This window comes from Echeneis naucrates, chromosome 7 (assembly GCF_900963305.1).
Source record: "Echeneis naucrates chromosome 7, fEcheNa1.1, whole genome shotgun sequence".
In the NCBI taxonomy this organism is placed as follows: domain Eukaryota; kingdom Metazoa; phylum Chordata; class Actinopteri; order Carangiformes; family Echeneidae; genus Echeneis; species Echeneis naucrates.
In genome coordinates this window covers 10,654,611-10,678,992 of record NC_042517.1, presented here as the reverse complement: position 1 = coordinate 10,678,992, position 24,382 = coordinate 10,654,611, and positions in this window count along the sequence as shown.

Sequence of the window (24,382 nt, the reverse complement as noted above, 5' to 3'; positions counted from 1 at the left end):
TAAAAATAGGCTCGATAATGATATGACTCATGGCAATTAACCTCTCTGGATACTTGCAGGGAAAATGGAAAAACATCCACATTAGAGCATAAGGCAATTATGCTTCAGTTATTCCTCCTTTCACACAAAATTGCAGGTGAAGATTTCGCACCACAATTTACATCTAAAAATTTTCACAAGAAATGTTACTATTAACTTGAACCGTTCAGTTTAAACTTGCACAGTGAAGATATTTCTCAGATGCTTGAATCAAAAAGGACAAACAGGTTGGCACAAACTGGAGCTGCTCCCCCAACAAGGAATGACTGACTTTGTAGACTTTGGATTGTTTTGGGCTTTTATATCAAAGTCAAAACTATCAAAACAGCAGACAGAGCCAGCACCTTAACAAAGACCTTGTTGGCAATGAGGTATCGGAGAAGGCTAAACTCCAATTATTTCTGATGGTCAACTTATACTTGAATAAACTTCATTTTATAGCAAGATCTGAGGCAGGATTTTGTCAATCCGGATTATCATTATTATTATTATTATTATTATTATTATTATTATTATTATTTGCTCTAATTCCTTTTCCACAAACTAACTGAGGTAAGGGGAGGAAATTTCAACACTCCAGCCATGTCTCATAGCCGCAGACAGCATTCAGTAGTTCAGTTGTAAGAGAAATACTCTCATTGCCCTCATTATGTCACTTCTGACATTTGCGATGCTTTTGCGGGTTTGTTTATTCTGGTTTGTAGGAGGACTCCTTCGGTGCCACCCATGAGGGCTTATCTGTATCAAAGCAACACGTCAGAAACCTCACACACATCACAAGCCTTTTCTTTGCCACTGCCAAGGCTGTGCAGGGAGGGCACTGAAGTATATGTGAAGCGGGCTCTTGTGAATGATCAAAGAAATCCGAGCCCTCATAACACACAGCCAAAAGGTACACTTGAATATGTAGATGTGACAGGAACAAACAACTGTAAAGCATCTATTGTCTTTTTTTAGTGGGGGAAAAAAATAATGCTGAAACTGCAATTTTGTTTGTATGTAGCTGTCATTCACATTTCATAAGACTGCTCAAACATAGGGCAAAACTTTTATTTTACACAAATAGAGCCTATAGAATACAACATTGAAACCAACATTGTCTTAATCCAAAGTGCTACTTACTGTGTTTCCACAGAAAAGCTGACAGGATGACAGAGAGTCAGAGAGTCATACCTCAGTGGAACCATTGATTCCTTTAGCTCTCAGCAGAGATAATTTAATGGGCTTATTTTTACGAATAAAATCCTAATAAGTCAAAATTCAACAGCTTTTACCTACAATAGGCAGCAGTCCACTGTCAAATGCAGCAGCTTCTCTATCACCTCTAACACCTGCTTTGTATTTGGAATCTTTGTCACCAACTTGTCTTTTAGACCTGATACCTACCAGGCTGTCCTCGATCTGATCAGTGTGAGTTCATCTCTTGGTTATGTATCACAGCCTTTCAGATTGCTGTTATTAAACCTCTCGTCAAAGCACCTAATGTTGATCCAGATGGTTTGGCTATAGATCCATATCTAACCTCCCTTTCATTTCCAAAGTTATTGAAAAAGCAGCTGCAAGCCAATTATGTGAACATCTGCATAGGAAAGGCTTGTTTGAAGAGTTTCTGTCAGGATTTAGAGTTCATCATAGCACAGAAACAACTCTTGTAAAAGTTACCGACAACACACTAATAATTTCAGACAACGGATTGGCCACCATACTTGTCCTGTTAGATCTTAGTGCTGCTTTTGACCCCATTGACCAGAATGTTCTATTACAAAGGCTGAAACATGAAATTGGGATCAAAGGAGCCGCATGAAGTTGGTTCAAATCATATTTATCAGACAGATATCACTTCATTGATGTTAACATTGACTCTTCCTCACACACTTTAGTTTATCTTGGAGTTCCACAGGGTTCTGTCCATGGACCAATCCTTTTTCACCCTATATATGCTTCCCTAAGACAATATTGTCCGGAAGCAATTTTCACTGTTATGCAGATGATACAGTCACTGAAGCCTAATGAAACTAATCAGATAATCACACTTCAGGCATGCCTTACAGATATAAAGACCTGGATGAGCGGTAACTTCTTACTTCTGATCTCAGATGAAACTGAGGTCATTGTACTTGGACCTAAGCACCCTAGAGAAGTATTATTTGATCCCCTAATCAATCTGGATGACATTAGTTTGGCTTCCAGCTCCACTGTTCCACTGTCCACTGTCATTTTTAATCAGGACATGTCCTTTGTCCCTCATAAAAAACAAGTCTTTAGGACAGCCTTCTTTCACCAACACAATATTGCGAAGATCAGAAACACCCTGTCTCAAGAGGATGCAGAAAAACTAGTCCATGCATTTGTTACCTCTACACCAGACTACTATAATTGTAGTCTAGAGTGATTTTTGTGGAACATAGATCTTATAGAAAATCGGTCCAAATTTGCATTACCTTTGGTTGAATGTTTGTCTTCCAATTTACGAAGCCATGTTTATAGTTTCTGTTCTTTCTCTGTCAGTTGATTCATACTACTATCTACCTTCTCAACAGCCTCTTATGGGAAATATTGTAGATCCACATGGCTCTATTGAGGTTTTGACTGTTTTTTACTGACTGGGCAAGATGATTTTGGGAAGCTGTGGAAAAGTGGTAGCTCCACTGTGTTTGCAACAATTTTGTAATTTCAAGCTCTGCTGGAACAGTCAATGCTGAGTCTCTTTCATCGTCTATGCATGCCAGTGTTCGCTTCTGTCATCATTTCAGTTTTTGGACCTGCAAACCAACATCTTCCACATCAGTTTTGCTCCACGTAGTATCTCCAGGACATGGCTTGAAATTGCTAGAGAATAGGGGGAGTTGCTGTTATCTCATTTCCCCTCCATAACCAAGATGCCCCACAACCTAAATTCTTTCCTCACAAAAGTATGACAAACTGAAAGTGCTATTGAAATGGAAACTATGATTGAATGGGTCTTGTCTAGTTGGTTAAAAGGGTCCACCTCAAAGGTCAGAAAATAAAATCAGAGACAAGTGTGCAATGTGAATCCACCATTACACACAACTATTCTGCATTAATTATTTATGTTGAGTGGCAGCTGCCAAGTTCATAGTGCCAAAAAAGTTGGTATATGAAGGATTCTCTGATAAACATTTGCCTTCGACACTTGGAGCCCATTTGTGTGTCTCATATTATATTAACACAATCAGTGATGACATTTTTATTACTTAGCAATGACTAGCCTGCTAAAACCCATCTGGAGACACATCATCACATACGGCCTGTGTCACACTTCCCAATAATCATAGCAAGCAGAGGGTAAATTAATGATGCAGATGAAATCAGGCCTCTTGTTGTCCTCTAACACTTATGCTTGACTGGTGTTAATATTGGACCGGACTGGAAGGCTGGCTTTGAACACTTGTGCCTGTTATCTGCAGATTTACTGCTGCTAGTTGGAGTGTTAGGATGTTTTTGTATTTTATTCAGCAATAGTACATAAACAACACATTAACACTTAGTGGTAGGACAGAGCTGTAGATTGTTGTTTGCTGTGGAGGCAGACGTAAGGGAAATGACAGCCACACTGAGGCCCTATGGGAAACGGAGCCAGTACCACTGAGCTGCTCAACATACACAAGTTTGTGCTCGGGCATCTTCAAAAACCATCACACTTACAAAAAAAAAAAAAAAAAAGGATATTATCTTGCTTTTGCGTTTATGTTAGAATTTTGCAGAGGTGTGTGTGTGTGTGTGTGTGTGTGTGTGTGTGTGTGTGAATTACCAGATTGTCCAGTTGTCGGAACTTTTGTGTTTCTGTGTCTGAAACTGTTTTTCTTCAGAGAAGAAGAAATAAAATTCTGCTTATTTTAGAGTAATTAATAGTTAAGACAGACACTATGGTATTTCTTAGTCTTGGGCTCTGAATAAATATCTGTTTTCATTGCATGGCTTTCATGCAGAAGTGTCGTACAGCTGAAGGAATCAGTGATGTAAAATACAGCGACACAGCCTGAAAGTCTGATACATTCGCTGCCGCCTCCAGTCCTAGATTGTGTTCCAGAGCAAGGGGCATTCTGGTCAAGAGGAGTCAAATAAATTTCCTTTTGCAACCACTCAGTCCCAGACTGTTGTTAAAAAGAAGCAATTTCATTTATCTCCAGCCGAATACAGTAGAATGTATTTAATGTATTCATCAGCGTAAACAGTGGGAATTGTTCTGCTAAATTATTCTTGATTAGGCTGATGGTGGAGACAGACAAAGCTAAATCCACTGAATAACTCATTTCACCTTAACAAGTGAGCTTCACCTCATTTAGTCAATGTTAACACCCCCAATTACTGCTGGCAGAATGATGAATGTAAATTACAGTCAAACTCTGTATTAGCCATGCTTTACTGATTTTAACTACTCCGAGGAACAGACGGAAAGCGGAGGCCACATCGAATTGAACTGCCACAACTGCTGCAAAAGCAATTTTCCAGAGAAATTCTGGTCAATCTCTGTTGAACAGCAAAACAACATGTGTCCAACAGCTTTCCATTTGGAAACTAATGGAGCTGCCGCATTGAGATGTTTCAAACAAGCAAACCAAAATGACACTGAAACAGTTGGTAAGGTGTGATGATGATTAACTTCTGCTCTGCCAGTTATAGAATACAAGATCCGCACAACGTGCATTCAAGTGCGCAGATAGAAGTGCATGGAGGATCCACACACTTTCACAGATGCTTACACACATGCAAGTGGCTCCATCTTCACGAGAGACCACCCCTGCAATCTTCTCTTGTTTTTATCATTCAGTATTTGATCCTACTCTCCTTTTCTGTGTGTCTACCCTCCAGTCTAGCCAATTCAAGTGGCCAGGTGCAGCCTCTTCAGAATACCGAGCACAGCAGCCCTCCAGTCACTGTATGCTCCTCATCACATAGTCATCCGTCACAAATTATTTTGCTTTGTCACCCTCCAGGACTGAAAACACAAACGTACATACATCAGCCATCCAATTTAGATTTATGAGACCTGTTGAAAATCTGTTCTTCTTGCTTCCTTTGTCAAACATTTTCACTGATGTATTGCTTCGCTATCAGCAAATTAACTATTACAGTATATTCCAGACTCAGTTATTTCTGGGGACCCATCAGACTCACATCAATTTGAAAAGTAATTAAAAACAAAGCATACTGTCTGAGTTTTCCTCCTTGCATGAATCTGGTGGTGAAGGCAGGTGAAATCAGGGCAGAGGCCTCTTCAAGCCAGTCAGTGGCAGACATGGGTCAAATGACCCACAAACCCCACACATGTACACACACACACAGAAATTACTAGGACACGTAGCTATGGCAATTCAAGACTACTCAATTTCATAGTTTACAAATGGATAGAACAGAGTTTACAAATGGGTAGAACACACATTAAGTTTCCTGTAAATAATTACTGCTTTATGTGTTATGTTTAGTTTATATTCGAAATAACTGAATAAATGTAGAATTTAAAGTTCTATTAAAGGGAAAGAAGAAAATTAACATTTAATATTTACTTTCCCTGGTAAGTAGTTACTTTTATAATGCTTTTTGAGCAAAGTAACTAGTGATTATAATAACACTGTTTACAAGTCATGTGCAATGGTAATTTCACCATGCAGAACCAAATAAATGTGGAGAGCTGTTCTGCTTTGTTGAATGGAAGACCCAAAGGCAGACAACGAAAAGGCAAGAGGATGGAAAAAATAAAGGAAAACTTAGAAAAGAAGAATCCACAAAGGAGCCAGTCAAATCCAAACTAAGGAGCAGAGATCACAGGCAAAATGGAAAGGATCACGACAGGGAAACTGACGAGCACAAAGGGGGCGGCTTTTAAATACACAAGGGCAGCAGAAAACGCTGGTAATCACATTCAACTCACCATAATATCACCGACTGGTTGGTAAACGGCTGTTTCGATGTCTTCACTTGCCCCTTTTGTATTTTGAGAAAGAATACTTAGATGAGACGAGAGAGAGATCGGCACTGCAGATTTTGGTACAGCATGTTAATTACGGAGGACCTGTAGACTATTTCCATACCCTGATTCCGTGGGAACATAATTTAAAAACTGAATATCATTATGTATAGAAGGCGACTTGAAACTGGAGACTGCGAATATAAACTCATAAGGAAAGGGAAAGGCATTTCTGCTTTGGCTTCACTTTTCAGCTACTGAGTCGATATTCACTTTTATATAAAGCATAAATGTCAACGCATCCATGTGGAAAAACAACATATACTTATGTCTGAGTATAACTTATTCTGATCTCTTGTTCCTTTCTTAATAACATTTGATTATTTTTAATGGCGCCAATTTATTTGCTTGCATTTCATGTTCATGTTATCTTACTTCAACACTCCGGTCCTGTTTTCTGTGGTTAGGAAATAAGTATTTATGATGTAAGTTTATAAAGAATAAAGTGGTGGTATAAAGAAAATCCTAGTTTAATGTGTTGTTAAATTCTCTTCCTCTTCTCTTTATATATCCTATGAACTGTCTCCTTCATATCTCTTCTTGACCTTGTGACATTTCCCGTCAAGGTCAAGGAAAAGTTGTTTGTAAAGGAGATTATTTTGACTCTTTGTCCATGCCCAGAGTCTTTGACCAGTCAATCCAAGCAACCAACAAAGATCTTAAGACCTGGACCTTAGTAGACAACTCTGGTGTACCCAATATGTTGAAGTCTAGGATTTATCAACATGGTATTTAAGTCTGTTGGTAAATGGGGCAGGGCCGTCCATGTAATGGTCACAAAAATGTCATTCTGAATGCATGCAATGTGAAAGATGTAAATTAAAAAACACTTAAAATGATATGTTAGAGCTTCCAGGTTCACTGTAAGGTAGTTAAAAAGTAATAGTCATAATTCATTGCTTTCAAAAAGGATTTTGAGTTCAAAATTACAGGTGTGCCAAAAAATCGATTCATATAAGAATTGCGATCCTTATTTACTACGATTCACAATCAATTTAAAACGTCCCAATATCAATTAAAATAATAATTAATAATAACAATAAAACAAATCCACAGACTTTCTGTCTCCATTTTGTATGCGGACTGGTCTGGTCTAGTCTCTGGGGAGGTCCCATCTCTGGTCTAGTCTCTACTCTCTGGAGGGGTCTGTTCAGGTGCCCACACCGGGAATCGGACTGCACCCTTCTTATTGTGGTCCGAGAGTGTTAACCACTGTTCCACCGTGCTGCCCAGGCCACAGGTACATTTATATCAGTTAACTTAGACATGTTCAGATGCCCCTACTGGGAATTGAACCGCACCCTAGAAGCTCAAGTCCCCACATTCATTTATTCATTCATTCATCCATTCATTCATTCATGGTTAGGAGGGCATGCATTATTCGTGACTCTCCTCTGAGCATTTTCCCGACATTCCCCCCACGTTCCTTTTTATTCCAGGGAGAGAAAAAAAAAAGTCAAATGTTGAGAGTTGCGCGTTATTCCGTGTTTATAATGAATTCCGTTTTTTGGTGATTGCAGATTTTATAGGGCCCGGGAAGACCAAACTTGACATGAGCTTCACAGTGTGCAAGGTTTGCAAAATGAAGCACTTTGGGAACCTATGTTCAACTGCATTATTTTTTTTATATAAAGAGACACTTTTATTTCTGTTATTTCAGCAATATGTGATATTGCTTTTATGCAACAATTCCATCTAAGCATGGATAAAAGTTTAAAACTTAATAAATGTGAAAAAGACACTTTAATGTCTCCATTTGTCATTCTGTCTTGCAAAAAGCAGACTGAGGTGGATCATGAGGATCCTTTGCAAACCTATAGACTGAAGCAGAAATCATTATTAATCAAATCATTTTGAATTGAAAATCGATTTTAAATCAAATTGTAGCCCTAAAAATCGTAATCGAATTGAATCGTGAGATAGCAAAATATTCCCACCCCTATTCAAAATGCAAAATGATCTGTAATGCATTCCTCTGGCCTTTCAGGTAAATGAGATTAAAAAGATAAATAAGGTTATTTAAAATGTTCTATTTTTATTTTATGTAACATTTCAGAACATATCCTTTTAATCATATATGTTGATTAAATGTTCATTTAGAATTCTAGGCCAAATTCTCTTAAATTATTTCAGTAACAGAATTAATGGGATGTTTAAAGAAAACACTTTATTGATATTACGTGAGAAAAGTATTTGTTTCATTTTGCCTTTTCGTCAGCTTGTATGATGAGTTGAATGCACATTTGAGGTGTGTTCATTTTGCTTGGTCCTTCTGAAACATTTGTCCAAGAGCCACGCCATCATTCAACTGGGAATGCTACAAGGGGGAGTTTGCCTTTTTTCAGTGATACATTTCGTCTCAGCCAAGATTAGCAGCCGGGCTGCACACCTCTTCATCTGACTCGGAGCTGTGAGTTGACTTGGGGGAGGCAGTTCAAGTTTCCACACTACATAATAGCTTCCTCGAGGGCATGACTTGTTTCTCTAATGTATCCACCACTTTGTCATGTGGTGAGATTCTACAAGTAGAGCAAAATAACTGGTTATTGAGACCCTCAAAGTCTTTTGAGAATATCATTGACTGTCTAATTGGCCTTCAGATGCCAATTATTTTGAATGCCAGGACCTTGTGCGAATTATGTAATCACATACTTGAACCACCAACTTTAGATAGAAATAAATTATTTATTTGTTGAAATCATGAAACTGGAATAAATCAATAAATAATTAAACATCAAGGACAGAACATATATGCAACAGAGCTTAAAGTGATAGAATGTCAAATTCAGCATTTACATATCCTGGCTTGGCACAAAAAAAAAACATTTTTCATTACATTGAATTGTAATATGTAGTCAAAGGATTTATGGGCTCAGAAAAAGTATTGTTCCCTTAGTTGACTGATCACAAACCAGTGCCTTGGGGCTGGCCATCCTCAAGTGTAGGTTAGTAAACAGTTGATAGGACTGAATGGGGTCAAGTTATCGGAATAAACGCCAAATTAAATTCAAGTCTTTTGTCTGTGTTGCAACATGGCCGATGGGAACTTGGTGACAGAAAGTGAACAGGAAAAATGCATTTGACATTTCCAATGGTTAGGCAAAGATCATACAAGTCTGTATACCGCAACTCCACCACAGCTCAATATAAGTACTACGGAGTGCACTTTATCATTAACAAAATCTGTATAATTATAAGTGATGAGCTCATTAACTGATGCTCGTATAATGAGGTGGTCAGCAGAGATGCTACTGCCCAATACACACCTTTTCCTGCCACGCCGGCTGACTGCTCAGCCAGTCCTTTATGATCAGCCCCACCTCCCCCTCCGCCACCACTACCATCTCTCTTAGCCATTCTTATGCTCCATTGAGTGCAGAGCCACTCGTACCCCTCTTGTTCTCTGCTCAAGCAGAATCATTTGCAGTGACAAACATCATTATAATGTTCCTCAATGAGCACTCCACCTTTAGCTGCATGTTGTAGCCTGCGGGGGGCTCTTCTCCTGTGCGGGATCTATGTGCTGACCCGTGTTTGCATGCTTGCAGTTCGACTGTCCACTCCAGTGAATCATAGACCAAAGTCACTCTCCTGTCCTCTTTTGCTTCCAGGATGTTGTGCATTAGTTGAAAGACTTTAGGGGGTCAGAGGACTGACATAATAGAGCCTTTTCTTTGGGAGACAGTGAACATGTTACTCTTGGTACATGACTGACTAAAGAAACATATATATATATATATATATATATATATATATATACTTCCAAAATATTTGAAATATCTACAAAAAAGTTTAGCACATCAGAATAATACTGGTTCTTTTCTTTTCAATTTTGGGAAAGGCTCTTTTTCAAGAGTGACTCAAGCAATGAAAATGTAATTTAGAATACCGAACGAGAAATAGATGGCTTTTCAGTAACCATCTATTTTTTTTATTTATTTATTTATTTTGCTATGCAGTGATGTCAGAACGAGTGCCAGAGAAATCCAGATGAATCTGGATCAGGGGAGTACACAACTTTTGCTTGCTCACTCTCAAGTAAAGCAATTTCTACATTAGTGAATACAGTAATGAACATTTTCTCTCAAAACACACGAAAATTAAATATGATGTGGTGTAAACTTTGAATAATATGATATATCATCACAGGTTATTATGTTGGCTGGCATGCTTTGAGAATTATGTATGCCAGATAATGCGAGGAGAAAAGAGAAGAGAGTAAGTGATACGTTGGAACTTCAAAAAGGGCTGCAGCATGTTGGGATATGATTAACTGGCGGATTAACGACTGGCTTTCCATTATTCAAATAAAACAAAATATGTTCCAAGACTTGGGTCTTGAGCATGTTATTATGACCTCTATGGCCCAGTTAAATAAAATAACACTTAACTGTCTACTAGATTCCTGTTTAATTTGAATTACAGTTGTTTCATAACTGAGGGATCCTAATATGCCTGAAGTATTAATCCTTGGACTATTAAAGACATACTGTCACAGACACTGTTGGGGGCTTAAGTATTCATTATGACAAAGCCGTGCTTGAGACCAGCTGCTGCAGACTGTTTCAAGTATTAACACTTTGGCTCCTCTCAAATGAGGTAAAGCATTTTCCTATTCAGTTTTTTTTATTTTTTGTTTTTTTATGCGTTGCAATTATTATTTTAAAATTGAAAACATATTAAAGATCCCAATTGGTTCTGAAAAACAAACAACACAGAAGATCCTGCTTCTTTTTGATGATGTGGGTCTTTGAGGTAGCAGTAACATGGCTCTGTGTAGGAGGCATGTGGTGACTTTGACCTTTCCTAACCTTGGCAAGATGTTGCAGTGGCCAACTGTGAGACCGGCTGTCTGTCTCTCACTGGGCTCTTTTCTTTAGGTGATAGGCTTGGAAATGTTTCCATACACATACATTTTTCTATTTGTGCCTTTAAAAGTGATTCACAATTCAGTAACTACAATATTCCATAACTATGAATATGTGTGTACGGAAAGGCAGTTGTGTTGATCAGAATATTTGGAATGGAAACATAATCCTCTTTGTGCTGACACTGCTTGCTGTTGGTACCCCACACCTTGCTTGTGCCAGTGAATGTGCTTATGCTGCTTCCTCATGGAACAAATCCTAAGGAACAGATGCACGTGTTGTCAGATACGGCAGCCCCCACAAGGTGCAGATTGCCTTGTGCTCTGAGATCATGAGTCCAAACCCTTTACAGACTCCAAGAAGTGCATTGCACGTTGGTGACAGGTGGATTGCCAGGTGTCCAAGCTGGTGGTCAGACTTTCATCTTCTCAGGCCGAGATGCCACATCAAGCATTTTCAGGAGAGTCTTCCTGCCGATTCACACGTGAACCACCACAGATTCATACGCATCAAAACCTCCCAAACTGGTAATACTCGCGAAACACATGAAACGTGATGACATTCATCTCTTTGGCGTAATATCAAACAATGATATACATGTTTCTGTGGTTCCCGAAAAGTTCCTGCATTACTAAGTACAGTGTAGTCTTATTAGTAAGCTTCTCTTGAGAGACAGGGGAAAACGAAGTGGAATGCAAAGTAGAACCATGAGGGGACTGCTGAAATTGAATGTGACTTTGAATGTGTATGTGTGTATTTACACTTCTGGCTCTTTGAGGACTGCTATGACTTATAAACCTTGATTGTGAGGGTAGTTAGGGGTTTGCAGCTGGGATAAGGTCAAATTAAATATAGGCCAAGGCTCGAGTTAGGCCTTTATTTGTGACACTTGAGGTTAAGTTAAGAGGCACTGTGTCAACAATTGTCCTCACAAAGACAGAAGTGTGTGTGTGTGTGTGTGTGTGTGTGTGTGTGTGTGTGTGTGTGTGTGTGTGTGTGTGTGTGTGTGTGTGTGTGTGCGCGTGTGTGTGTGTGCGCATGTGAGTGAGGAGTGGTATACTTGTAAGCCCTGCAGTCACTGGAGCAAAGCCTATTAGAACAAGCATAAGACATATCCCTCAGACTGTGAACTGTGAAGACACACACACACACACACACACACCTGAGAACACTTCCCCTTGTGGGGACTTTGATGTAACATATTTACCAGAAGCTAATTTTACCCATCTCAAACTTTCAAGGCATAACCCTTATCCTTTAACTCAGTCTTAACCCTCCAACTGTTGCTTCAACTTGTGGGGTCCAGAATGTTTGTCCCCACAAAGCTATCAGACCTCTCCAATCCGGCACACGAGCGCGCACACGCCCATTCCAGGTAGCTACTTTAGAGCATGCATGAATTACCATCTTGATCACACCCACAGCAGTCGCGATGTCATGCAGACTTATTGTTCTAATGCCAAGGTGACCTTCAACTAGGCAGCAAGTCTCAGTGTGGCATTATGCTGTCTGCAGCAATGATGCCTCGTTCTAGCCACAAAATGTATTTCTCACACCCTGCAAATACGTATTCATCAATTGACTGCGAGGAATTCAATGACTGCCAAGGGTAAACTTATTGGTCTGTGGCCTACAGAGTTTGTTGGGTTCTGAGCTACTGCAAACACAAGGTATGGTATTAAAATGCACTTAATGCAACAATGATGCTTTTCCACGTTTACCTCTCACCTTTCCAAATGCTTAGTCATTCCACTGACAGCTAAGTACTGTATATATCTTGCATTTAGTATCTCAAACTCTTTTGTGCATTGTCCAATATTTGGTGCAGATTAAATATTGATTTTTATACATTTTGGTACACAATGAAAAATGTTCCTTTGAGTTGGATTATATGGGGCGTTACTGTAGGACACTCATTTTCCTGATTCCAATTATTTCACTTGCGAGGTGAGACTGTATTAATTACTTTGCTCTTGTGGCCTCTCAATATTTGAGTACTCAGCGAGAATTTCTCAACCAACTTTTCCTTGGCAGTGATCAAAATCCACTAAATTTACTTTGCAGTGTGCTAAGTCTTTAAAGCAATCAAAGATGGGGAGAATATAGACAATCTCCAATGGAGTATGTCATGCTGATGCTGATTTGCTCGCCACTGTTATCCAAATAGCCTGGCTCCTTATCAAATTGGATTGGTTTATTTGAATTGGGGTGAAGTCCCTTTTGGTCTGCTGAAGATTAATACTGTAGCAAGACTTTGAATTCTGAAAAGGTTGTCTATCATACACCATGTTCTCTTGGTGTCTGTCTTCTTTTCTGCATAATGATAAAGCATCAGACTATTAAAGTGTTCTTCATCTTCAGGGGACAGAGCAACACTTCACTGATAAATAGCCAATGGTATTCATTTCTGGGGACTGGAGGCCATAAACCTCTCATGCAACATTCAATGACATATTAACTTACTTAAATATTTAGGACCCATTGGCCTCTCGTGTAAAAAATATTTTAGAAATGTATTCGAATCAATTCACAACAAACTAATTAAAAGGCTGGCACTGAGAGAACTACAGCAATAAATAAATAAAGGAATAAAGAAAGAAAGAAAGAAAGAATAAGAAGAAACAGTTTGACTGAATTATCCCAGATGACTGTGAGGTTAAATGCACATTGCTTTCCTCCATATAATGTTTTAAAAATTAATAAACTGCCTTAGCTCTCATCATCCCAATACGCTATGGTTACTATAGATGGTGCATATGATCATTTCTCTGTTACTGAAAAATGAGAATCGGTTTCAGCGGTGGAGCAGAGGCTGCAGGCCCTCAGCTTGAAACGCAGCAAGTCTCATCAGTGCCAAATGTCAGTTACCTGTTTTGAAGATTATCATAACAAATTCGACACACAGAAACCACAGATCTGTTCAACTGATTTTCAAATTGCAGATATCATAAAGACTGTGATGATGAGGCCTCTTATCGGAGGACCAGGTAGTGAACTCCACAAGTATCCACAAGTGCACTACAAGCTATATGCGCGCCTTGTTGTTGTTCTTTTATCCTTCTATTCCGCACACAGCTGCCTTTGAGCCTCTGCAGTTGCTGATGAGAGCTAGGAAATCAATCCTCTCAAAGAGGGATAAGAGAGACTTGGGTTTGGATAACTCTGGGTGTCTTAGTGTGCATTATTCATTAGACAGGAGAGACACACAGTCACAATTGCTGCCCCTGCGGAGGTGTACGAGAGGAAAAGAATATGAAAGATACACCATATCACTCCCTAAATCTCAGAGCAGAAGAACTGCCGTTCCTGCTGTATAGCTCTCTCCTGCTCCTGCACTGAATGGGCAGCTACAACACAGCTTGTGAAGATGGTGCAAACCCATATGAAGTGGAAACAAGGGCAAGGCCTTCTCTGTGGGCCTGTAGGGTTTTAGGATAAAACTGATGTGTACTGTGTTATTATAATAAACAAACAAACAATTGAAATTCATTGGAAGGGGACATTGGGCAACCAACCAACTCTTTCATTACCACAAGCTTATAAGTACAATGGCAATATTAGTTTGCATATGGATCCTTGGTATAATACAGAGAAATAGCTTGTTGACATTGCTAGTGTCAGTCATTTCAAATAGAGAATTACCAAAGAAATAAAGAATGCTCTAATACTGTATCAATACTGTTAATCAGTTAATATTAATATTAATGTGACAGTGTCATGCATGTAAAATTTCAAGAAAAAAACTAGGACAGCAAATATATAAATCTCCAATATACACTTTTGATCAGCTATTATTTAAATATACATAAAATATATACGTATATACATATATACAAATATACATAATTCAATCTGTCACTGTTTCAGACCTGAAATAATAAATTGATTGCATTATATTAAATACGCAAACAGAATTCTTAAATGTATCTAAATTTGTTATTCATCCTGCAGCTGAATTCGCTTGACTTGAGACATTCTTCCCTCAATGGAAATCACTCTTTCTTCAGAAAGTTCATCCCGAACATGTTGCAGAAGTCCAAACCGCTGTATTGCACTTGCAGTTTGATTTGATTTCCCCTTCTGTTCACTCCATCCAAAGCCAGCTCCACGGGGTTTAAGTCTGGAGAATATGCTGCTCTTCCATCATGTGAACTAACTGCTTCTTTGCTTCTAATGTTTTGGCTCTTTATTGAGTTGTTGTGTGTACCCGTGACAGCCTGTCCTCTTTCTTACTTGTCTTCTCCTCACCATTCTTTGTGCATATTCTCATTCATCCAGGTCATAGTTATAGCCAGCCAACAATTGAATTGAATGCAACACTCCCACGCCTCACTCCTGACTAGTGAGGACTAGTTAGACCGATGTGTTCCAAGCAGATGAAGGCCCTGGGATAAGGAGGCGAAACGCCTCTGACAAATCTAAGTCCTAAGTCCAGTTGCATTCGATTCAACTGTTGGCCTGGATATTCCATAGAAATATACAGTGCAGGACACTAATAGGGCATCATTTGAGGAAACAATACGCAGATTCCACCTTTGTACAGACAAGAATTGAGCTAGTATTCAACAAAAGTTTTGGAATGATTTGTACTACTCAAGTCTAGAAAACCTCAAGTTTAAACCTCAAATACTTAAACACTGTAATAAGCGTGCATTTTCAGTTTTTTGGTGACCTTTGTGTTTGTTTGTTGTTGTTTACCTTGGGTTGTATTTTGGGAAGCTAACCACTTACCTTTTCAGCTGAGTTGAATGGCTTAGCTTTCATTAGGGGTGTTTTCAAATTTTGGCTGGAACTGAACGGAACACATAGAAATGAATGAAACACCTCAAGGGCAGTAATTTCACATCAACAGTCACCCTACAACACATACACATCCATGTTGGCTCAAACTCTACAGTGGGACCAGACATAAAAATGTGTGTTTTGACTGAGAGAGAGAGAAAGAATCTTTTAACTTTCCAATTTTAATGTTCGACAAAGGTTGAAGCTGTCATTTTGTCACTTTGTGCTTTGAAGAGGTAGCTGCCATTTCAAATCCAGGATATTTCCCTTGATAAGCTCAAGGGAATGGGTATCACAAAAATCCTCTTTGGTGCATTTCTCTTTTGAAATGTCTGATAAATTTTTTAATTTCCACAAGTATTTGCAAATGCAAACACAAACACACACACACACACATATTATGGAGGTGAGAAAGGATGTCCTGTGTCTGTGATTAAAACAACTCCGCCACATGTGTGCACGTGTGCGACTCCTGACACACAAAGATGTGCTGTTACTGTACTGTTTGTACAAAGATGCTAGATTTGACACTCACTTCATGGTTCATACGCTTCATATGGTTATAACCTGGTATCTGGAAACATTATTGGATAAGAATCCTACAGAGGAGGACCTTTTATTAAAGTGTGAACTCCAGCTGTTGTATCACTATATTCACTGCTGTTAAACTTCTTTGAAGAAAATAAATATTTTAACCTAGCAGACTCAGGACTGTTGGTTTACCTCTGTAATTGATCAGGTTACTTAATCAGCCCTTCACTGGGAGATACTTTGGTACTTTTACACATGTAAAGAATCTGGATACCATTACCACCACTGGAAGACACAAAATAAGTAACTAAGGACATTAAGGCCATAGCAGATAATAAAGAAAATATAGTTCCAGCTAAAAAATATGTAGAGGTCTGTATGGTTGTGCCACAGGCCTGGTGTCCTCTAAAAGTAAACACAGCACACAGCCATGCTCTCTGCAGTCGTTCACATGCTGCAGGGTGTCAAGGACCTGAAGGAGAAGCTTTTCTCCCCGTACAGCACAAAGCAGCTATGGCCAACAGATCCTATACACCCGCGATCATTCATCGGTCATCGCGGATGGATTTACTAACTTTTATTTATTTTTCAGTCCCCCCCGACACACACACACACACACACACACACACAAATTTATGTTTTCTGCAGGTTTTGCTTTCACTGTGTGATTTACTACAATCTTTCATCCCCTCTGACATACTTCCTAAGCTTTATTTATAGACCTTTGAGTTTTCTTATTCAAGAGGAAGTGATTGTGAGAGTAAACATAACAACAACAACAACAACAACAACAACAAAAAAAAACAGGCCAAAATAAGGAGCTACTGTTAATAATTCCAGCCAGTGGCTTCATGACATTTGAAATGCCAGTAATTGATTAATCTTGAAGTACTGTGGGTTGTAACCTCCTTTCAGTGGGACAACTACCTCTATTTCATGGTTCAAGAACTCTGCTTTTCTAAGTGAGAAGACAGATTAACTCAAGGTTAAATGCTTTGCCAAGGCAGTCATTTGTGTGCAGCAAGTGAAGGCTGAAAACCTCAACCTCTTGATTTTCTGAAAGATATCTCTCACCCAGACAATTTGGGCTCCTGAAGCCAAGAATCAATATCAAATCCCTAAACTTACAGTATTTCAGACTAACATGGCTAATTAGCAAAAGATACTCAGTCCCAATTTAATGTTATGTAAAGATGGTTCAATAGCAAACTTGAAATAACTCAAGTAGATTACAAATTGAAGAACAAAAATAATATGAGCACACACGCACACACCATCTTAGCCCTGTTGTTTTTTAATCATCTGTTAGCTAGTGAAGTGAGAATGTAAACCGACCATATTTCCAATCCTCTCTGAAAACTGTATTTTCAAAGCAGAAGCTAGTGAACGTTAATCATGCAGCATTTGTGCTTCCTCTCGCTTCCAAAAGCATTTGGTGGCGGCTTAATCGATATACGTACTTTTAATTATTGTTTTATGAATTCTTTTCGCTTCAATCAGAGGGAAGACTGATACAGAGCTGCTCTTTCAAACTACTTCAGTACGTAATAAATTATTAAGTCAACACAAGTCCGATTGCTCTTTGTGTGTCCTCCAGGATGCCATTTGTGGACTTTACTTTTGCTCTCAACATTACTATCCTGGCCTGGCTGGCTGCACAGCAAAGAGTTGCAGTTATACATAACTCACTCACTGAGTGAGCAGATATCAGACTTCCTGACAAATCGAAGATCTTCTTGTCAAACATCAGGCTAGAAGAAGGGATGTACTGTAGGGTTGTGTGTATATCTAGCCTCTCACTGTGAATCTGTGTCTGTATGTCCTCATATGTCCATCAAGCTTTTGTCCTGTTTATGTGCAACACTCGTCCTGTGAAATGAGTAAGTGGAAGCTCCAGCTCTAAGGCTAAGTTTGAGCCTAAACGGCTGAGGAGAGAGGTGGACATTCTTGCTTCATACTGTCTGATCGACGGTGAGGTGAAATGGTTAAGATGAGAATTCACTTATGAAGAACCAGGCTACAACTAATGGTCTCCGAATTTTCATTGCTTTATTTCTTGCCTCTCAGATTACATGTATTCATATTTCTATGTGTTACCACTAACAGTACAAAAATGGAAAGGGTTTGCTTGTAGTGATAATTATCATTTTCTGTAGTGCCTCTCAGCTCCACTCAGTTTTCAGAGACGTTCAGCTAATGGCTGGCAACTTTGGTGTTTTGAATCACATTCTACACTCGTTTCATCTGTTGCATGATTCCTAACGACAGGCAAAATCTATGACTAGCTGACGAGTACAGAGAAGCATTTGGTAGTTAAAAGGCTTGTTTTCCATTCAGGATTTGCAGTGTCAAATGCCAAAACAGACTTAAAAAAAAAAAAAAAAAGACTGGGAAGATTCCCGTTGTGTTGGATATGCCAATTAGTTCACCATATCAACTTAAAAAGTTTTTTTCTTTTGTTTTGAAGATAAACCTCTCCCCACCTTACTCTGTACTGTAAACACCTACATTACACATGTACATTGTTCTCACTGGTAGACAGAAATCCATCACTATCCACTCAGTTTACATGTAACAATCTATATGTAAATATTAACGTCAGGAATCAAGTATGATAGACTACAATATGTTTACTCTGTGTGTGTTTATGTATGGGAATCATGAAAGATAGCATCTTATCAAGCACCCTGAGTTTAGCAATTCACTTTATTGTTTTACAGCTTTTTGGCTCACTTCTGTCGCTTACTACAGGAACGAGCCCTAAAACCCATCAAGTGGGTTAGGATGTGAGGTTCCCTCATCTCAAAGTCCGTGGGATTATTCACTGAACTGCTGTCTGTTAAGGCCATTCTCACAGTTTTACTCTAGGACATAAAATTCACTATTAAATTATCCAGCAATGATTTCTTTAAGCTTTAGCTCTACTTCCTGTACTTAAGCTGGTTCCTTTATGAGTTAAAACAGTCAGCCAGAACCATCCATCCATATATATATATATATATATATATATTATCCATATCCTCCAATATATATGTATATATATGTTGGAGGATATGGAGGATATGGATAAAAGAACCATTACTGATATTAAACAAAGTATACCAGATAGTATAGGAGGTGACGGATTGGAGAGTGCAACTTTTTGGCTACCTTTTAACACCAGTGAGGAAAAAGTGGTTGCTCAACAGGCTTAACATGACTGCTTTTTAATCTGTGGACTCTTACAAACTTGAGGAATATAAATAATTGAGCAATATGCAGACAACAAGGATTCTGATCTCTTTCTAAAATAAGCAGTCACCACCATTTTGATGCCTTTCTGGTTTATGATGTTGGTAAACTGAATATTTAAACTTTGAGCTAACAATGTGTAAAATGTCAGTCCTGACAAAAGTTTAAACATCTTCATAATATACCATCATTTTTGAGGAATGTTCGTCAAAATGGTTGTGCACGATTGCCAAAATAAAGTCCATCAGTGCTGCTCCATGACTTTAAAGTGAAATATAACCATTTTAAATAAAAAAAAAATAATAAAAAAAAAAACAACCAAAAAGCAAAAGTCTTGTGAGCTCCGAAGCAGCTGATGAAATTATTGATAAAGCGACAGACAAAGCCCATTGGCTGATGTTTATATAGCCAAAGTGAGTCAGTGGTAAAAGTCTGGTAATCAAATTTTTTCCATCACGCAGAAAATTGTTTCGGGCTCATTAAACAAATTACAAACAGAATCAATTATGGCATTGCTGTTATCAAACACTTTCCATCCTAATATGACGATACAGTCGGTCCATTGAATGCCAAGATTGAATGTTCACTTGTCATCAGCAGCATTAAATGAGCAAAACATATGAAAAACTCTGACTGCACAGTCTTTCCTGGACCAGTTTAGCAGATCAGTGAGTATTCTCATGCCAGGCGTAAGTGTTGAGTTTCAGTCCACATCTTTCTGACCTGAGGATAAACTCCAGTATGTTGTCTGCAACATTGAGTAGGTGACTGATCTGCTGACTGTGCTTCATTTAATTAGAAGTAAATGGCATCACGCAGAGACAGGGGTGATTGCCCCAACTCAGTCAGTGCACACCCGGCCCACCTGTGGCAGTCTGTACTCAGACAGACAGCGGAGGTTGATTATAAAATCCCCCTTAAACTTAGTTGCTTCTTCCTAACACAGAGTAAACCAGTTTAACCTGAGAAGCAGGCTGAGGAGCAACACACACACACACACACACACACACACACACACACAAAACCCAGTAAAAGCTTGTGGTTAACTGTATGCCAAGAGCAAAGAGTGTAATCTTTCAAGAAGAACATTGTTGATTTGATTTAGCTACAATCTTTTCATATACAGTCTGTGTCTGCAACAAATTAATGAGTCAAGAAGTGGTCCTTTACAAGCTAGTGATGCTGTTGCTGTAGCAAACTCTTTGTAGCTGGCCCTTTGATTATGATTAGTCTCTAAAATAGCCTACACAAAGAAGGTGCCAAGAACAAAGGCATGCTTTGTTCATGCTGTGGCGATACAGCAAAATCAAAACCTTACTTTTTCAGCTGCAGCGGTGTTTGAGTTGAATTTTTCCATAGAGTCATTTCATCCATAGAGTCATTTCATCCATAGAGTCATTTCATCAAGTTAAATTGAGAAAGCAATTTAGAAGATATAGATATTCCTAAGTGGGGAATGTGTGATAAGGTATAAGGGCAGCCTCACATGCAATGATATGACAAGTACACGTCACTGAAAATGTTTGTAATAATAGAAACTATTTATTGAAGAACATGTGTCTTTGTGAGCATATGACAGATTCGCCTTTTCTTGTTCGCACAGAGACAGCTTGTCTCTTTGACCCCTGGAAACTCTAAGTTGCTCATTACAGCAACTCATTTACTGCCACAGGACAAATGTAATTTGTGCGTTTTAAATGATATCTTCCAAATGACAATGAAAAGCTCAGTGTCACACAGGCCTGATCACATGCGACGTTTGTCTCCATGGAGAGCAGAGAGAAATTAGTAAAGCTGCAGGATGTGAAATTCAGTTAGTTTTTCTTTTGAAGAAATCAGAGTGAAATGATAAGGAAAATTTTCCCCTGGTTGGAAGAATTCATTAAATATTCAATCCTATTCGGGGATATTTGTGTTTAGGTCGGTTATACTATCAAATGTTCCTTGGAGGTTTTTATGTGCCATTATTAGCTGAATGCAAGGGTGGCTAAGGAATACTAAATGTTCATTCAATAGGTTAATTCAAATATTTTTTTTCCTTTTTGCCTTTCCAAGGCTCAGCAGGGCATTCACTAATTTCATCTGTAATTATCACTCTTCCATTGGTTTAAATAGAAGTAGATTCTCTTAAATCCCACTCGTGGATTTTGAACCATGAGAAAAACAAGTTCTGTTTAAGTTTCACAAGTTGGCAGTCTTTCCTTTTTTCTCTGGAAGTAATGATAAGAAAAAAAGTGCATGATCAGATAATTACAGACAAAATGTGGAATTCTGGGCACAGCTCTGTTTCTTTGATCTCTTATTTTAATTTTGTGTTAATTTTGCATATATATTTCAGAAAAAAATTATTTTAAAATTTATACAACTATGAAACAGTTAGAGCCAATGCTTTTTTTAATTATTTAAATGTATTCTTTGGCAATCCAGCTTGTTTTTAATGACAGAAACAGCATAGACATCCTTGACAAGCAACATCATCAATTGGTAGTTGTGTGAGATGCCAAATAAGCAAAAAGATGGACCTAATTTGAGCCTGATGAAGGACTTTTGGAAGAAGAAAACGACTCCTATCCTTTAATATATGAGGCACTATATTAGAATATACATTCCAAATAAAAAGGAAGTAGTTTTGTAAGTAAGCATTAAAAGAAAAATTAAGTAATTAAACCATTAACTCGGGTTGCTATGCAGAATGCTTTTGAGAACTGAAATGTATCTTCTTGAGATTTAGATAAGTGAAATCACCATATTGGGTTAGTATTATTTACACATGAATATTTATGAAGCCAATAGATGACAGCGGCACTGGACAATAAAACTGTGTGAGGGTTAGCACCCAAAAACTGGATGCCACTGATCTCGTGCAATTGCTGACTTCGAGGCTCTGAACAGGCCGGGCCCTCCAGGGAGACCAGGCTGGCCTGGGGCAGGCAGGACAGGCTCATCCGTTTTCTGGTGTAGAGACAAGGGAGACGGGTCAGAGAAAGGCACAGCCAGTAACCAGGAGAGCGGTCCAGTGAAGAGAACTGGACAGGCATGCATAAGGGCGAAAAACAATCAGGCGAGATGGAAATGAGCAGGAGAGGCTTATATACCGACTGACTGACAGCTGAGTGAGAAAAGTCCTGATGAGGCGGGAGTGGCTGTGAGTTCAGGTGAACACAATCCAACAGAGACCGTGACCAAAGCATGCTCTCAAGTTATTATAGTTTGAATGTCTTAAATAATTTCCACGCTTTGGTAGTTAACGCTGCTGCTTCATTTCAGAGGGAATAATTGTGCCCACACCACCACAGGCTGCAATTATCTGATAGCTATAGTTTTCCAATACTTTTCAGTTTTTCTGGTCAGGTCCTAGTCCAGCGTTGGATAGTGTTACTGCTAATTATGTGGCGATACCAAAAGCCGAATAGGAAAAACAGATTGGTGAGGGAGAAGATGGCCAACTAGAGGTTGGATATGTCTACACAAAGGAGGGCTGAGTGAGAACATTGTGTTTGTGAACTATAGGTGTGGGGGAGGCTAGGGGGTTTATACAAAATACATGATCATGTATAAAATATGAAGCAGTCAAAGTGTATAGAAAGTAGACCGAATTTGCTGTGCCGTCACCTCCCATGACAGAGCTGTCTGTCTGTGCATCAGCAGCGTTACGTGAAGGTCCACTCTGCATTTTGCAGTTATTTAGACGCTTCTGTCTTCTGTCCAGAGCCAACGGCGACAATTAACGAATCGCCTTTAATTTGCCTGTCAGTGTTTCCCTGCTCAGGAGAACGCCTGAATAAATAAACCGTTTACAACGTTTACAGGCTCGCAGGCTGTAGAGTTTGAGGACAGGGCGAGGAGGAGAAGGTGGAGGGAGCCGGCAGCGTGAATATAGATAGATAGATAAATATTTAAATAAATAGATGAGATCCAGCTGGGCTCCGTCTCCTCTCGGCTCCCATGTGCCGCCGCGCGCAGCCAGCCACGGTCCTCCTCCTGTGCACGAGCCGGGCTCAGCCTGAACGCGGACATTTAACCAGACCGTGAACACTTTCTTAAAAAAAAAAAAAAAACAGTTTTAAAATAAAGATTATATAATATATATTCTCGCTCTAAACAAAAAAGATTGAAACAAAGCAACATTGAGTTTGATCTGGCTGTCTGAGGAGAGCCCGGCAGCACAAGCTGCCCCCCCCCCCAAACACACACACACTTCAGCGGACCGCGGACAGAAAGAGGAGCCCCGGAGTCCGAGCCACGACGGCCGGGGAGGAAGAGTGGACGCTGCCGTGAAGGGTTTAGCAGGGAAGTCGTTGGGGGGGAGGGCTGGTGGGCCGGGAGCGGGGGAGGCGGGCGAATGGATTTGGGCTTCATTTCTACAGGGGAGACAAAGTTAAGTGTCTCCGTCGCTGGCAGCCGGCGGGCTTGACCGGGAGGAGCGAGCAGCTGCGCGGCGTAACATGGATATCCGAGGAGGGGTAAAGATCAGCGGGCCACCCGGGGGACTCTGTCAGGTAAATAACCGGCTACAGCTGTCTGATTGCTCCTGTTGTCTGTGGGAAAAAAAACAAAACAAACAATCAAACAAACAAACAAACAAAAAAACCTTCTTATCGTCTTTTTCTCTGTCAGTGTTCAGGCTGCCAGTCAACACAAACTTCCACTTAAGATAATTACAGTGAGAAACCTTATATTTCATACACATGGACGAATACATCAGCATGCAAGCTGTCGTTTTTTTTTTTTTTTTTTTAAATGAGGGATTATTAGACTCTAATTGTGGTTTTCATCTCTCTCAGGCATTAGTAGGCAGCACGCATATCTGACAGCATGTCTTATTTGTGTCCATGACTGTATCACCGGACATCAGTTAGAAAGCCCAGCTGTCCCATGTCACTTGAGTTGTACAGTTTCTGCATCAGAGATAATCTCATCCTCTGTGTCCTCCAATGGCCAC